The 17,335-nt window shown below is 39.3% G+C and overlaps 1 protein-coding gene across 3 annotated transcripts in view; it reads left to right on the top strand.

The window, feature by feature from the left end:
* KCNQ5 (potassium voltage-gated channel subfamily Q member 5) overlaps positions 1-17,335 on the top strand; it is a 609,119-nt gene that overhangs the window by 417,231 nt on the left and 174,553 nt on the right. The gene's annotated exons all lie outside the window — the stretch shown is intronic.

Genomic DNA, 17,335 nt, shown 5'->3' with positions numbered 1-17,335 from the left:
GGATTTACTTTGGAGATAACATTTTGTGTTTATCAGAGATTGAACAGAAAGCTGATATGCGTTTCTATTAGTGGCATGGTGTGGAAGGAAAGCAAAAAGGTGTCTGATTCCTGGTGGACACCCCCCATCACCCTGCCCCGTTCTCACAACGTGCCAGCTAGCTGAGCACCATCTCCCTGGACAGCTCGACCATGAGGGTCTCAGGGTTCTCCCTCCATCAGCGCAGCCTCTGCCTCCTCATTCCTGAGTAAATAAAACCCCAGCTGCTCCTGCTGGGCCTTCAGGAGACACGGTGGCTCCACTCTGAAGTTCCATGTCCTTCAAAAACCGAAACCTTTCGGGATTCTGCCTAAAACACGTTCAAATAAAAGGAATACACTGCCCTTCACTGTCTCTTTATTTTCCCAGCATGTCTTAAGAACCTTCCTTAGCCAATGGTGAAAAAATCCTATTGTTCCAGTGAGATAGTAAGAAGAGGAGAGACCTCAACACAGGACCCCCAGTGGAAACAAAATTGTTATAAATCCTAAGAGTGAGATTGGTAATTACTGTTACTGTCCTCCAGTTTAGATTCGTCAGAACAAGCCCAACACCAGACAACTTGTGGTGAGAAGCCACTCTGCAATCGTAATTAGTGTCAATAATGCTGGATAGGCAGCTTAGGAAAAAACCACGGGCCAATTAGTTCCTTCCAATTTTTCTTCTAGCTAGCTCTTTCTCAGAACGGTGATTTTAATGGATTGATAAAGCAGTATGCTAATTAGTGCTCGCTGAAGCTAAAGTTTTGAACCTAGGGAAACTTCAGGAGGCATTTAGAGAGAGAATTACTGCAGTGGGTGACCTCACAGCACCTCAAAGTATGAGTTTTCTTGTGAGTATATCTTATCATCCCAAACAGACTGAAACCTCCTCTTGGAGACAGACATGCTGCTCACCTTGATGTCCTGCCTGGCTATGCTCTTCAGTATACATTTGTAAAGTGACTCATGAAAAACAGAACACTTAGCAGTGAAGTAGCTGTAACACAGCTGTTGGTTATATTAAACAAAGCAAATACCCCAAAGGCAGAAGGGAGGGGCATATTTTTGGAAGGTAGGGAATCTCCTATGAGAACAAGGTCTTTATTAGTCATTTACTTTATACATACTGTGCTGTGCTTAGTAGCTCAGACATGTCCAATTCTTTAGGACCCCTGAACTTTAGCTTGCCAGGCTCCTCTGTCCATGAGGATTCTCCAGGCAAGAATACTGGAGTGGGTTGCCATGCCCTCCTCTAGGGGATCTTCCCAACCCAATGATCGAACTGAGGTCTGCTGCATTGAAGGTAGATTCTTTACCTTCTGATCCACCATAGTTGTGTGTCTATGTCAATCCCACTCTCCCAATTTATCCCTCCCCCAGTTTTCCCCACTGATGACCATGTTTGTTTTCTGTATCTGGTGACTCTATTTCTATTTTGTATATAAATTCACTTTTTTTATATTCTACATGTGCTATGCTGTGCTATGCTAAGTCACTTCAGTCGTGTCCGACTCTGTGTGACCCCATAGATGGCAGCCCACCAGGTTCCCCATCCCTGGGATTCTCCAGGCAAGAACACTGGAGTGGGTTGCCATTTCCTTCTCCAATGCATGAAAGTGAAAAGAGAAAGTGAAGTCACTCAGTCATATAAGCAATGTCATATAACAGTTATCTCATTCTGACTTACTTCATTCAGTATGACAATCTCTAGGTCCACCCATGTTGCTGTAAACGGCTTTCATTTGTCTTTTTTATGGTTGAGTAGTATTCCATTGTATATATTTACTATATCTTTTTATCCACTCCTCTGTCAATGGACATTTACAATGCTTCCATGTCCTGGTTATTGTAAATATTGCTGCAATGAATAGTGGGGTGCATGTATCCTTTCAAATTATGGTTTTCTCCAGATATGTGCCCAGGAGTGGGATTACTGGATCATACAGTAGCTCTGTTTCTAGATTTTGAAGGAAACTCTTTACTGTTTTCCATAGTGGCTGCACCTATTTACATTCCCACCAACAGTGTGGGAGGTTTAATTTTCTCCACACCCTCTCCAGCATTTATTGTTTGTAGACTTTTTCATAATGGCCATTCTGACCACTGTGAGGTGATACCACATTTTAGTTTTGGTTTGCAAAACATTTTAGCTTTAGTTTTGGTTTATTATTTCTCTAATAATTTGTGATATTGAGCATCTTTTCAAATGTGTAACCATCTGTATGTCTTCTTTGGAGAAATGTCTATTTTGATCTTCTACTCATTCTTTCATTGGGTTGTTTTTTGTTTTGTTTTTGATATTGACCTGCATGAGCTGTTTGTATGTTTTTAATATCAATCTCTTGTCAGTTGCTTTGTTTTCAAGTGTGTATTTTACCATTCTGAGGGCTGTCTTTTCATTTTGTTAGTTTCCTTTCACCTAGGTTCGGTTGGATTACTTTTGTTTTCATTTTTATTACTCTAGGAGGTAGATCAAAAAGATCTTGCTGCAATTTATGTCAGAGTGTTCTACCTATGTTTTCCTTTAAGACTTTTATAGTATCTGGTCTGAGTTTATTTTTGTGTATGGTGTTAGGAAGTGTTCCAATTTAATTATTTTACATGATGTAGTTGTCCAGTTTTCCCAGCACCACTTATTGAAGAGACTGTCTTTTCTCCATTGTGTATTCTTGCTTCCTTTGCCATAGATTAGATGACTATTAGAGAAGTCAATGGCAACCCACTCCAGTACTCTTGCCTGGAAAATCCCATGGACAGAGGAGCCTGGTAGGCTGCAGTCCGTGGGGTTGCTAAGAGTCAGACACGACTGAGTGACTTCACTTTCACTTTTCACTTTCATGCATTGGAGAAGGAAATGGCAACCCACTCCAGTGTTCTTGCTTGGAGAATCCCAAGGACAGCAGAGCCTGGTGGGCTGCCATCTATGGGGTCGCACAGAGTGGGACATAACTGAAGCGACTTAGCAGCAGCAGCAGATGACTATAGGTGTGTGGGTTTATCTCTGGACTTTGTATCATTCCATTGATCTGTATTTCTGTTTTTGTGTGTATTCCTGTGTATTTCTGTATTTGTGTGTATGCTTTGATTACTGTAGCTCTGGAGTATGGTCTGATGTCAGGGAACGTGATTCCTTCAGCTCCATTTTTCTTCCTCAAGATTGCTTTGGCTATTTGTGGTCTTTTGCATTTACATACAATTTTTTTTTAAAAATTTGTTTTAATCCTGTGAAAAATGTCATTGGTAATTTGATAGGGATTGAATTGAATCTGTAGGTTGCTTTAGGTGGTATGGTCATTTTGACAATATTGATTCTTCCAACCCAAGAACATGGTATATCTCTCCATCTGTTTGTGTCATCTTTGATTTCTTTCATCAGCATCTTGTAGTTTTGTAGTATACTGTAAGTATGGTATACTTATAGTTTTATAAGTCTTTACAGGTCTTTCACTCCTTAGTGTTTTATTCTTGTTGAAGAAGTCATAAATTGGATTATTTCCTTAACTTATCCTTCTAATCTTTCATTGTTAGTGTATAGGAATGTAAGTGATTTCTGTGTATTAATTTTGTATCCTGCAACTTTACCACGTTCATTGATGAGCTTTATTAGCTTTCTGGTAGCATCCTTAGGGTTTTCTATGTATAGTATCATGTCATCTGCAAAAAGTATCAGTTTTACTTCTTCTTTTCCAGTTTAGATTCCTTTTATCTCTTTTTCTTTTCTGATTGCCATTCCAAAACTGTGTTGAATAGTAGTGGTAAGAGTGGATATCCTTTTCTTATCCCTGATCTTAGAGAAAACGCTTTCAGTTTTTCACCATTGAGATTGATGTCTGCTGTGAGTTTGTCATACATAACCTCTATTATGTTGAGGTAGGTTCTATGTCCACTTTCTGGAGAGTTTCTATCATATATAGGTATTAATATTCATTTAAATTTTAAATTCTTTGCGGTTAAGTTCTTGAGAGAAAGAAAAGCCTATAGGATAATGATAAATTAACAAATTACCAAACTGAATCAAATGAAAACATGGTTTGATTTCACTCATTTGGGAAACTCTTGGTGTTCCCACTTCAGTTGGATTCTGGACTTCTAACTTCAGTTTCAAGTTGAACAGATTCTTTTGTGATAATTTGGCAAAACCTTAGCAGAATGATAATTGAGTTCAGTTCAATGTGCCGCAAGCTGTTTCCAATTTTTCTTGCTTGGAACTCACACCTCAGTGTTTTTGTTCTAACTCCAGCTATCCACACACTGCTGCATGTAGACACACCTGTATATAAACCTTAAACAAGCTAATGTGTAATTTTGCTAGAGTTTGGAGGACCAAAAAGCCAAGGGTAAGGCTGCCTTTCATTTCCACTGCATGTACCACCAACATGGCGCCTCAGCAGAGAGCACCACTGTGCTGTGTCCTGCAGACAGACCCCACCCTCCTCCTGGGCCTAAGCATGCTTTGCCCTGATGTTACTGTGACTTTAAGAAGGTGAAAGGGGAACCCAGAGGGGTCCCTTGCTGGTTCCCTCACATCAGGCAGGCACTGCAGCAACTGACAGCAACCAGCCCATTGTTAAGTGTCTAAACTCACTATAGGGAGTGTCCTCCTCAAGGTCTCCCCGCAGCAACTAGGATGAATGTCGTCTCGTCCTGACTCTCCAATATTGGGGCACCCACTTTCTGCTGTGTGGCCCAACACCTGATGAAAACCTGCCCCTGGTCCTTCTTAGGCAACAAAATGTGACTCTGGCCTTTGGGATGGGACGTTTTCAAACTACTCCCTTCCTCATGCCCCTCTGAGAACCCTCTGAATAAATGAACATCAGTGTATAAATGTGATTAAATGAATCATTTTTCAAATAGGGATTTGAATTTTTAAAGTGTGGGAAATTTGAACACATGTACACCCATGGCTGATTCATGTGAATGTATGGCAAAAACCACCATAATATTGTAAAGTAATTAGCTTCCAATTAAAATAAATATTTTTTTAAGAAGTGTGGGAAACTTGAAAGGATAAGTTATGTATAGAGAAATTTGAAGGATCAAAAAACCAGAAAGCAAGAAACCTGAATTTTCCTAGTAATCCTGAAACAATTTCATTTTCCAGAGTCTTCCTATCCCAGCCAGTGAGGCGGCCCAGTTACTGGCTTCAAAACCATCTCAACAACCAGTGCCTCATGCTCACCCTACTCCCACTTCCACGTCCCTCCTCTGCTCACCCCACTCAGTGTCTCCTCAGTGAATGCTGCCACACCCACACCGCCATCCTCAATATAAGCGTGATCCTGTCTTCAAGTCAAATCAATCCCTGTGGTAAAAACATTCATTGCCTCACATCTCTTCCAATTCACTAACAGTTAATATACCATCCCCCCAAAAGTAAGGAGAATGTGAAATTGAGCTAGGTTGATGGTGGTGCATGATGGCCTCCAGGTAATGGTCTGTAAGCCTGGGTTTGGGGTCTTTTTCTGCCCTGCAAAGAGACGAAAATCCAAAAGATGATTTCCTTTTGTATGTTTATTTCCACATTCCAATTTCAGCATTGTGCCACTACGCGATCCTAACTTCATTTCCTCAGTAAGTATTTGTCTCGCTGATCCTGCCGACTACGCCAGTCATCTCACGGTTGGCACTATCCGTTGAACCCAGGGTAGGTAAGACGCGAGCGGGGAAGCTGGAAGGAAACTCAAGGAATCGTAGGAACTGCAGATACATTTACTCTCTCCTGACTGGCACAGCAGCCATAGCAGCAGACATGCTGTATTCTCTCCTCTGTGGTTGACCCAGCGGACACAGCCATAATGCAGCCTCACCACCATAATGCAGCCATAACGTAGCCCTGAGGGCTTTACCAGGTTGAGCTTATATATGCTTACAGAACAAAAGTAGCCCTTGGCCAAGCAAGTACCACGTGACACACAAGCACAGTGCTATAAGTCATCTCAGCTGTTACAGAATCGTTGCAAAATGTGGGGTCAAAGCAAAAACCCACTGAGCGACGTAGCGTGACCACTGCCATCTTGGCTAGTTTGCTCTTTCCCTACAGTGTTATACTAATAGAGGTCTCCAGATTACAAAGAATTATAACTGCAACCCCTCTGACTGCTGCCTTCTTTACAATTTACAGCTCCGTTGACATCACAGATCCTTTCCCTGCAGGGACTGTATGAGGAGGCATGCTGGCCTGCTAGCCCTGTGTTACTTTAAGTACACATACAAAAAGCAGAGCAAAGACAGCTGGAAAGTGATGATGTTGATATTCAGAATAAGGGCAGTACTTCCAATTTTCTATGTCTAATTAGCCACAGCTCTTCAAGAATTGGTGCAAATGTCACGGGGTTTACAATGTCAGTGTATCATCTTCACAAAAAATGCTATTTGATGGCATGAAAACAGAAATAACTGATGTCACAGCAGACAGCTTGTAGATTAGACAAAGGTCACTCTGTTTTAATGAACCATGCTGTTAATTAATGAGAAAACAATGAGAACATGAGCTGTTAGGCTTGTGAATTTGTACCAAAAAAAAAAAAAATCAATCAATCTGCACCTAAAATCTCTTTGAGTAACTCACAAAGAACTGCAAGAATAGAAACACAGAACCATAGTTATTAACACCAGCTTTACATCACAGGCTTCCTCCTAGTAGGTCAAGTATTCTGATTATTATTCACTAATGTCTTTAGCAACCATTTGAGGAAATACAGGGCATTTTATTTAAATTAAGAACAAGCCAGAGAAAATGAGCTGATTTATCCTGAGGTACAGCAGCAGAGGCACCAGAAACTGTGTCTTGGTTGCCCTGAAAAGGTCAGGAGAACTTCATCCCAGATCGAAATCATTTCAAATGAGCATGATGAATGTTTTTATTTTTAACTCATTTGAAAATAAAATAAGGAGACCCATACAAAGGGTCATTTAGAGCCATGAAACCAAAACACAGTGAGGTCAGATCCATCCTTGGACTTGACGAAGAACATTTCCTCTTTGGAGGCTGTCCCCCTGAGCTAGATGACAAGCAATGACTTTTTTTAACTGAATTAGTGAAAAAGTTGGCTTAAAACTCAACATTCAGAAAACAAAGATCATGGCATCTGGTCCCATCGCTTCATGGGAAATAGAAGGGAAAACAGTGGAAACAGTGTCAGACTTTATTTTTGGGGGCTCCAAAATCACTGCAGATGGTGACTGCAGCCATGAAATTAAAAGACTCTTACTCCTTGGAAGGAAAGTTATGACCAACCCAGATAGCATATTCAAAAGCAGAGATATTACTTTGCCAACAAAGGTCGGTCTAGTCAAGGCTATGGTTTTTCTAGTGGTCATGTATGGATGGGAGAGTTGGACTGTGAAGAGTTGCTGAGCACCGAAGAATTGATGCTTTTGAACTGTGGTGTTGGAGAAGACTCTTGAGAGTCCCTTGGACTGCAAGAAGATCTAACCAGTCCATTCTGAACGAGATCAGCCCTGGGATTTCTTTGGAAGGAATGATGCTAAAGCTGAAACTCCAATACTTTGGCCACCTCATGTGAAGAGTTGACTCATTGGAAAAGACTCTGATGCTGGGAGGGATTGGGGGCAGGAGAAGGGGATGACAGAGGATGAGATGGCTGGATGGCATCACTGACTCAATGGACATGAGTCTGAGTGAACTCCAGGAGTTGGTGATGGACAAGGGAGGTCTGGCATGCTGCGATTCATGGTGTCGCAAAGAGTCGGACACTACTGAGCAACTGAACTGAACTGAATATTCCTTCCTGTGTATATATACACGTATACCACATTTTCTTTATACTATCCTCTGTCAATGGACATTTAAGTTGCTTCCATGTCTTGGCTATTGTAAATAGTGCTGCTATGATCCAGGGGAGCCTGGTGGGCTGCCGTCTCTGGGGTCGCACAGAGTCGGACACGACTGAAGCGACTTAGCAGCAGCAGCAGCAGCATGAACACTGGAGTGTATGTATCTTTTTGAATTATGGCTTTCTCCAGATATATGCCCAGGAGTAGAATTCCTGCATCATATGGAAGCTCTATTTTTCGTTTTTTTTAAGCAGACTCCATACTCTTCTCCATAATGGTTATAAAAATTCATGTTTTCTTCAACAATGTAGAAGAGTTCCCTTTTCTCCACACTCTCTTGCATTTATTGTTTGTAGATTTTTGGATGATGGCCATTCTAACTGCTGTGAGGTGATACCTCATTGTAGTTTTGATTTGCATTTCTCTAGTAATTAGTGATGTTGAGCATGTTTTCTTGTGCTTTCAAAACATCTTTGTATGTCGTCTTTGGAGAAATGTCTAGATCTTCCACCCATTTTTTTGATTGAGTAGTTGTTGTTGTCTTTTTTAATTTTGAGCTCTATGAGCTGTTTGCATTGTTTGGAAATTAATCTTTTGTCGGTTACTCATTTGCAAGTATTTTTTCTTGTTCTATGGGCTGTCTTTCATTTTATTTATGGTTTCCATAGCTGTGCAAAAGACTTTAACTTGGTCCCATTTGTTTATTTTTGTTTTTATTTTCATTACTCTAGGAGGTGGATCAAAAAAGATCTTGCTACAATTTATGTCAAGGAATGTTCTGCCTATGTTTTACTTTAAAGTCACATTTACATCTTTAACCCATTTTTAGTTTATTTTTATGCGGTGTTAGGGACTGTTCTAATTTTATTCTTTTACTTGTAGCTGTCCCAGCATCCTTTATTGAAAAGACTGTCTTTTTCTCCATTGTATATTTTTGCCTCTTTGTCATAGATTAGGTAACCATAGGTCGGTTTATTTGTGGGTTTATCTCTGGACTTTCTATCCTGTTCTACTGATCTATATTTCTTTTTTCATGTGTATTTCTATATATTTCTATGTTTGTGTATGTGTTTTGATTACTGTAGCATTGTAGTACGGTCTGAAGTCAGGGAACCTGATTCCTCCAGGTTCATTTTTCTTTCTTAAGATTGCTTTGGCTATTTGTGGTCTTCTGTGTTTCCAAACAAATTTTTAAAAAATTTGTTCTTATTCTGTGAAAAATACCATTGGTAATTTGATAGGGATTTAATTGAATCTGTAAATTGCTTTGGATGGTATAATCATTTTAACAATATTGATTCTTCCAATCCAAGAACATGGTATATCTCTCCATCTGTTTCTGTCATCTTTGATTTCTTTCATCAGTAGCCTATGGTTTTCTGAGCACAGGTCTTTTGCTTCCTTGCTGCTGCTACTGCTAAGTCGCTTCAGTTGTGTCCGACTCTGTGCGACCCCATAGATGGCAGGCCACCAGGCTCCCCCGTCCCTGGGATTCTCCAGGCAGGAACACTGGAGTGGGTTGCCATTTCCTTCTCCAATGCATGAAAGAGAGAAGTGAAAATGAAGTCGCTCAGTTGTGTCTGACTCTTAGGGACCTCATGGACTGCAGCCTACCAGGCTCCTCCGTCCATGGGATTTTCCAGACAAGAGTACTGGAGTGGGGTGCCATCGCCTTCTTCTTGCTTCCTTAGGTAGGTTTATTGCTATGTGTTTTATTCTTTTTGATGCAATGGTAAACTGGATTATTTCTTTAATTTCCCTTTCTCCTCTTTCATTATTAGTGCATAGGAATATAAGTGACTTCTGTGTATTAATTTTGTATCCTGCAACTTTACTAAATTCACTGATAAGCTTTATTAGTTTTCTGGTAGCATCTTTAGGGTTTTCTATGTGTAATATCATGTCATCTGCAAACAGTGACAGTTCTACTTCTTCTTTCCCAATGTGAATTCCTTTTCTTTCTTTCCTTTCTGGTTGCTATGGATAGGACTTCCAAAACTATGTTGAATAGTAGTGGCAAGAGTGGACATCCTTGTCTTGTTCCTGATCTCAGAGAAAATGCTTTCAGTTTTTCACCATTGAAAATGATGTTTGCTGTGAGTTTGTCATATATGACCTCTATTATGTTGAAGTAGGTTCCCTCAATGCCCACTTTCTGGATAGTTTTTATTTATAGATGAGTGTTAGAGTTTGTCAGAAGCTTTTCCTTCATCTACTGAGATGATCCTATGATTTTTATTCTTCAGTTCGTTAATATGGTGTATCACATTGATTAGCATATATTGAAGAATCTTCACATGTCAGGAATAAATCGCAGTTGATTGTGTTGCATGATCCTTTTAATGTATTGTTGGATTCAGTTTACTAGTATTTTGTTGATGATTTTTACATCTATGTTCATCAGTGATATTGGCATGTAATTTGTGTGTGTGTGTGTGTGTGTGTGATGTCTTTGTTTCACTTTGCTATCTGGATGATTGTGGCCTCATAGAATGAACTGGGAGAGCTCCTTCCTCTATGATTTTTAGAAGAGTCTTAGAAGAATAGGTGTTAACTTTTGAGAGTTTTTATACTTTCTCAATACTTGTCCTTTATCAAATATGTCTTTTGCAAATATTCTCTGGGTGTGTGAGTCTATCGCTTGTCTTTTCATCCTGTACTTTTGAAAAAGTCTGATTTATCAATTTTTCCTTATGCTTTTGGTATTAAGTCTATGAACTCTTTTCTTAGCTTGAATCCTAAATATTTTCTCTTATGTTTTTTACTAAAAGTTTTATGGCTTAAACACGTAAGCCCATAATTCATTTTGGATCAATTTTTGTATAAGGTGTGAGATATAGAGGTTCATTTCATTGCATTTGGAGGTCAAATTGCCCCAGCATTGATTACTGAAAGGACTATTTCTTCCTCTGTTGAACTACTTTTGTATCTTTGTCAAATAATCAATTGAGCATATTTGTCTGAATACATTTCTAGGTTCTCTTTTGTGTTCCATCATTCTCTATGTGTCTGTCCCTCTGCCAAGACCACACAGTCTTGATTACTGGAGCTACATAGAGGTTTTTCATATGAGATAAGGTAATTCCTCCCACTTTTTTCTCTTTCTTGGGAGTTTTCTTTTTTTTGTAAGCTATTTTAGAGTCTGTACCTTTCCATATAAACTTTAGAATAAGTTTCTTTACATCTACAAAAAAAAGTTGCTGAGATTTTGATAAGAATTTCATTAAAACTATAAATAAGTTTGGGAGAAGTTGCCATCTTTATCATGTTGCACCTTCTGATTCATGAACACAGTATTTCCATTTACTTAGGTTTTCTCTGATTTCTTTTGTCAACATTTTGTAATTTTCAATATGCATATCCTGTACAGATTTTGTTAAATGAAGAGCTAAACATTTTATTTCCTTTGGAATGGTCATAAATAATATTGTGCTTTTAAATATGGCTTCCACATCTTTTTTTTTAGTATGCAAAAATGTGTTTTTTTTTTATGTTGATCTTATAACTTACAACCTTACTGAATTCACTGATTAGTTCTAAGAGGTTTTTGATAAATTCCTTGTGATTTTCTCCTTAGACAATCATGCATCTGCAAATATAGACTTTTTATGTCTGCCTTTCCAATTTGCATGCCTTTTATTTCTTTTACTTGCCTTATTGCAGTGACTATAGTATGCAATTATGTTGAATAAGGGTGATGAAACTAACATCTTTCCTTGTTCTTGATTTTTGGAGAAAAGCTTTCACTCTTTCATCATTAAGTATGACATTAACTCTAATGGTTTTGTATATGACATTTATCAAATTGAGAGCACAAACTTCTAGTTCTGACTTGCTGAGAGTTTTTATCACGAGTGAGAAAATTGGATATCCACACTTAGAAGAATGAAATTGGACCCTTATCCCCCACAGTGTACAAAAATTAACTCAAAATGGATGAAAGACTTAAAAGTAAGGCCTGAAAGTATACTCATGATTGCCGGGAGAAATATCAATAACCTCAGACATGCAGATGACACCACCCTTATGGCAGAAAATGAAGAGTAACTAAAGAGTCTCTTGATGAAAGTGAAAGAGGAGAGTGAAAAAGCTGACTTAAACTCAACATTCAAAAAACTAAGATCATGGCATCCACTCCCATCACTTCATGGCACATAGATGGGAAAACAATGGAAACAGTGGCTGACTTTATTTTCTTAGGCTCCAAAATCACTGCAGATGGTGACAGCAGCCATGAAACTCAAAGAGACTTGCTGCTTGGAAGAAAAGCTATGACCAACCTAGACCGCACATTAAAAAGTAGAGACATTACTTTGCCAAAAAAAAAAAAAAGGTCCATCTTGTCAAAGCTATGGTTTTTCCAGTAGTCATGTATGGATGTGAGAGTTGGACTATAAAGAAAGCTGAGCACCGGTGGCTCAGACAGTAAAGCATCTGCTTGCAATGCAGGAGACCTGGGTTCGACCCCTAGGTTGGGAAGATCCCCTGGAGAAGGAAATGGCAACCCACTCCAGTACTCTTGCCTGGAAAATCCCATGGACAGAGGATCCTGGTAGGCTACAGTCCGTGGGGTCAAAAAGAGTTGGACATGACTGAGCGACTTCACTTTTGAACTGTGGTGTTGGAGAAGACTCTTGAGAGTCCTTTGGACTGCAAGGAGATCCAACCAGTCCATCCTAAAGGAGATCAGTCCTGGGTGTTCATTAGAAGGACTGATGCTAAAGCTGAAACTCCAATACTTTGGCCATCTGATGCGAAGATCTAACACATTGGAAAAGACCCTGATGCTGGGAAAGATTGATGGCAGTAGAAGAAGGGGGAAACAGAGGATGAGATGGTTGGATGGCATCACCGACTCAATGGACATGAGTTTGAACAAGCTCCAGAAGTTGGTAATGGACAGGGAAGCGTGGTGTGCTGCAGTCCATGGGGTCACAGAGTCAAACATAGCTGAGTGACTGAACTGAACTGAAAGTATAGCACTATTAAAAGAAAACATGGGGAAGGAGCTTCTTGACATTAGTTTGGGCAATGCGTTTTTTTGTTTTGTTTTGTTTTTTTTATCAAGGTATAGTTAATATACAATATTATATAAAATTTAGGTGTACAACACGATTCACAATTGTTAAAGGTTGTATTCCATTTATAGTTATTATAAAATATCAGCTTATTTCCTATGCTGCACCTATACTATATATCCATGTAGGTTATTTATTTTATACCTAGTAGTTTGTGCCTCTTACTTCCCCCCATTTATCCCTCCTGTTTCCCCTCTCCCAACTGATAACCATTAGCTAGTTCTCTGTATTTGTGAGTCAGCTTCTTTATTGTCGTATTCACTGATTATTTTTATTTTTTAGATTCCACATGTAAGTGATATCATACAGTATTTGCCTTTTGGTTTTCTTGATATAACTCCAAAATCACAAATAACAAAGACAAAAATAAACAGGTGGGAGTGCATCTAACTAAAAATCTTCTGTGCATAGAAGGAAACCATCAACAGAGTGAAGATACAGCCTTTGAGATGGGAGAAGACCTTGTAGACCAAATATCTAATAAGAAGTTAATATCCAAATATATAAGGACCTTTCATAACTCAATAACAAAAATTAGTTAAATAACCTGATTTTAAAATGAGCAAAGGACCTGGATAGGCATTTCTCAAAAGAAAACATACAAATGACCAAACAGGTATACGAAAAGATGTTCAACATCACTAATCATCAGAAATGCAAATCAAAGCCACAATGAGATATCACCTCACATATTTTAGAAAGGCTATTACCAAAAAGACATGAGATAACAAGTGCAAATGAGAATGAAGAAAAAAGGGGACCCTCCTAACCTAGTGGTTGGAATGTAAATTGTGGAATATAGTATGGAAGTTTCTCAGAAAATTAAAACTAGAACTACCATATGATCCAGCAGAAATAAAGTCATGATCTCAAAGAGATATTCACACCCACATGTTCATTGCAGCGCTATTCACAATAGCCAAGGTATGGAAGCAACCTCAGCGTCCATCAATGGACAAATAGATGTGACATAGATAGATAGATAAACTGGCAGAAACATATGAGAATATTAGTCAGTCTTAAAAAAAAGTAATTTGCAGTAACATGAAGTTGGAAGACATTATGATAAATGAAGTAAGTCTGACACAGAAACACAAGTACTGCATGATCTCACCTATATGTGGAATCTAAAAAGTTGAACTCAAGAAACAGAGAGTAGAGTAACTACCAGTAACTAGAGGATGGGGGAAAAGATATACACCAGACCAAGGGCACCAAGTGTCAGTCATGCAGAGGAATTAGTCCTAGAGACCTAATGTACAGCCTGCTAACTGAAGGTAACAGTAGTTTTAGTGTGTACTGGAAATTTGCTAAGAGATTAAATGTTAAGTGTTCTCACTATCACCAAAAAAAAAAAAAATGTTACCTATGTGATGTGATGGATATGTTAGCTTGATTATGGTAATCAGTTCACAATGTATACATACATTAGGACATCATGTATATGTACATTGTGTATATGTACAGCTCAAATATACACAATTTCTACTTGCCAATTATACCTCAGTGAAGCTGGGAAATGAAAAAGGGGCAAAAAAATGTGATCTTCTCCCAATTTCATTCCCTTCCAGTTCAGTCAGATTTATAATACTTTTCCTCTCCTTCTCCACAGAACTTTGTTCCTTTTAATTGAAATAAGATAGAAACTTCAGGAAACAAAAGACAAAATCTGGTCAAAATGGTTTTCATGCTTTTGCTCCCAATCAAATGAGCTCAGGTCTTGGAAGGCAACATTCTCATGGCCCGCAGCTCTGGGCTGTGAAGAGAGGTGTTCCACGGTCACCTCACTAATGCTCCCTTGGTGACCAGAGAGTTTGAGGTTACTGTCTGCCAAGTCTAAAACCAGGCCCTCATAAAGAAGACGAAAGAATGCTCTAGTAGGAGAGAGTTCTGACCCCAGTCTTACTCCTCCAAGGCAGAAACTGTGACCTTGTAGTAAAATCCAATTACAACTTCCTCTTGTTTTATTTGGAAATGAAGGATTTTTTCCCAATGTTGTTTAAAAAAAAAAAACCAGTAAGCAATATTCCTAAACAAGTGCCCCTGAGTAAATCTATAATGTATCTGCCTCAGGATACAACATAGAAACGATTCAATGAGGACCTACCTGACTATACGAATAGAATGTTACCTTACTATACTAACAGAATATTACTTTACTCCAGTAGTCTTTGTTCTCAAGAATATTAGCTATACATCTACTGAGGGCCTACCTTACTATACTAATAGAATGTTACTTTATTCTAATATTCTTTGTTCTAAAGAATATTGGCCATACATCTACCAGTAGCAGCTATTTCCATGAAAAAGGAAAACCTTTATGTGGTAGTGCCTCATTGCTCAAGCCATATTTGAGTTTTCTTAGCTATCCCTGACAATAGAACCCCCCACCAGTAGAGCACCAGACTCCTTGGCTCAAGTAGGAGGAGGAGACAGGGATAAAAGTAGAGCCCCACTAAACACAGACTCGACATGGGCCCAGATACATGGGCCCTATGGATGTCAACAGGCTCTTTGTGAGGCTAGAGGAAGATTAAAGGAAGCCTTGCCTCCCCAGCTCTTCCTAACATGGCACTTCAGACACCTTAAGAATGAATAAACTCAACTACCTAGATATATAGTGTAAAAAGTGTTAGTCACTCATGTCTGACTCTGTGACCCCATTGACTATAGCCCACCAGTCTTCTCTGTCCATGGAATTCTCCAGGCAAGAATACTGAAGTGGGTAGCCATTCCCTTCTTCAAGGGATCTTCTCGACCCAGGGATCGAACCCAGGCCTCTTATATGGCAGGCAGGTTCTTTACAGTCTGACCCACGAAGGAAGCCCACCTAGATATATACTGAAAACTAAAACAAAGAAAACCAAAACAAAACCCTCATATCATGAATGAGTGTGTGCTGACCATGCTATGGTTATCTTCGTGAAATCATCTGTGGAGATTTAGCCATGGGCAGGACTTCCCTGGTGGCTCAGAAGGTAAAGCATCTGCCTACAGTGCGGGAGACCCAGGTTCAATCCCTGGGTCGGGAAGATCTCCTGAAGAAGGAAATGGCAACCCACTCCAGTATTCTTGCCTGGAAAATCCCATGGACAGAGGAGCCTGGTGGGCTACAGTCCATGGGATCACAAGGAGTCGGACACGACTGAGCGACTTCACTTTCACTTTTCACTTTCAGTGTTAAGTCACTGTAAGTAACAGCCATAATATTGGAGATTTATCTACCATCATGAGAAATATTTGCAGGTTACATAGTGCAAAATAACAGAAGGAGAGAATGCTGTATCTCTACTAGGCATTTTAAAAGTGTAGCATATCACATACTCTAACTGAAGAAACAGACATTTCCCTGAAACTTGCAACAAAAATGCCATTTTTCTAAATTTGATAATGGCTTTTATCTTGGGACGTGGGGCGGGAGGATGGAGAGTAGATTAGGACATTCACTTTCTACGTTCAACACTTCTGTGATGTTTAGAGGTTTTAATAAAGACCAGGTATCACTTTTATAATTAAGCAGTTATAACAAAGATCAATTAATAACTGTGTATGTGTGTTAGTCACTCAATCATGTCTGACTCTCGGCAACCCCATGGACTGTAGCCTGCCGGTCTCCTCTGTCCATGAAGTTCTCCCGGCAAGAATACTGGATTATCATTTCCTCCTCCATAGGATCTTCCCAACCCAGGTCTCCTGCATTGCAGGTGGATTCTTTACCACCTGAGCCACCAGGGAGGCCTCAATTAATAAATACTGTTCTATTAATACATTTTAAGTGCTGAGTCAATGCTTGTTTAAAAACAAAAGAGGGAAATATTATTTTTAAAGGAAAACAAATGTTGATAAGCTCTGTGCCTGCCCCAGTCAAGGAATGACAAGGTAACTATGACAAGTTTACTCCAGAGACATTTCTTAACAAATTCCAGTGGTTTACCTTCTGTGACCCACTATTTAATGAACCTCTTTAGTCGGCCTTTGCCAGGGTTCACTCACAACTCTTCCTAGAAAAATCTCAAAGCCTTCCTGCTGGAACAAGTGTTATTTTCTAGGCAGCTCTCACCAAAGGGCAGCCTAGTAATTAATAAGTTTCATCTCCAGAGGCTTCAGGATCTCATTTCTGGCAAAGGATGTGTGTGCTACACATGATAACACTGTCAAAACTTGCTGTCTTATAAGGAGATTTTTGACATCATAACAAAAGAACTCCGTATACTCCTAAATATTTACCTCTCTTTGTCTCAGAACAACTCCTCAGAGCTCAGGGATTAAGTCACTCCTTGCAGCAAAATGAGGATCTGCTTTCTGTAAAACTGTAAACTGTATTTTTGGAGTTCACTCTTTCATTTCAAATATTTCATGTTACTGAGTAACTAAGGGCAATTGCACTATGTAGTCAGCCCTCCTTATCTCCAGGTTTCACATCTGCGGGTTCAACCA

The sequence above is a fragment of the Bubalus bubalis genome, chromosome 10 (assembly GCF_019923935.1).
Source record: "Bubalus bubalis isolate 160015118507 breed Murrah chromosome 10, NDDB_SH_1, whole genome shotgun sequence".
Lineage (NCBI taxonomy): Eukaryota > Metazoa > Chordata > Mammalia > Artiodactyla > Bovidae > Bubalus > Bubalus bubalis.
Note: the sequence above shows the minus strand (reverse complement) of the source record. Positions and strands in the feature narration are given on the sequence as shown.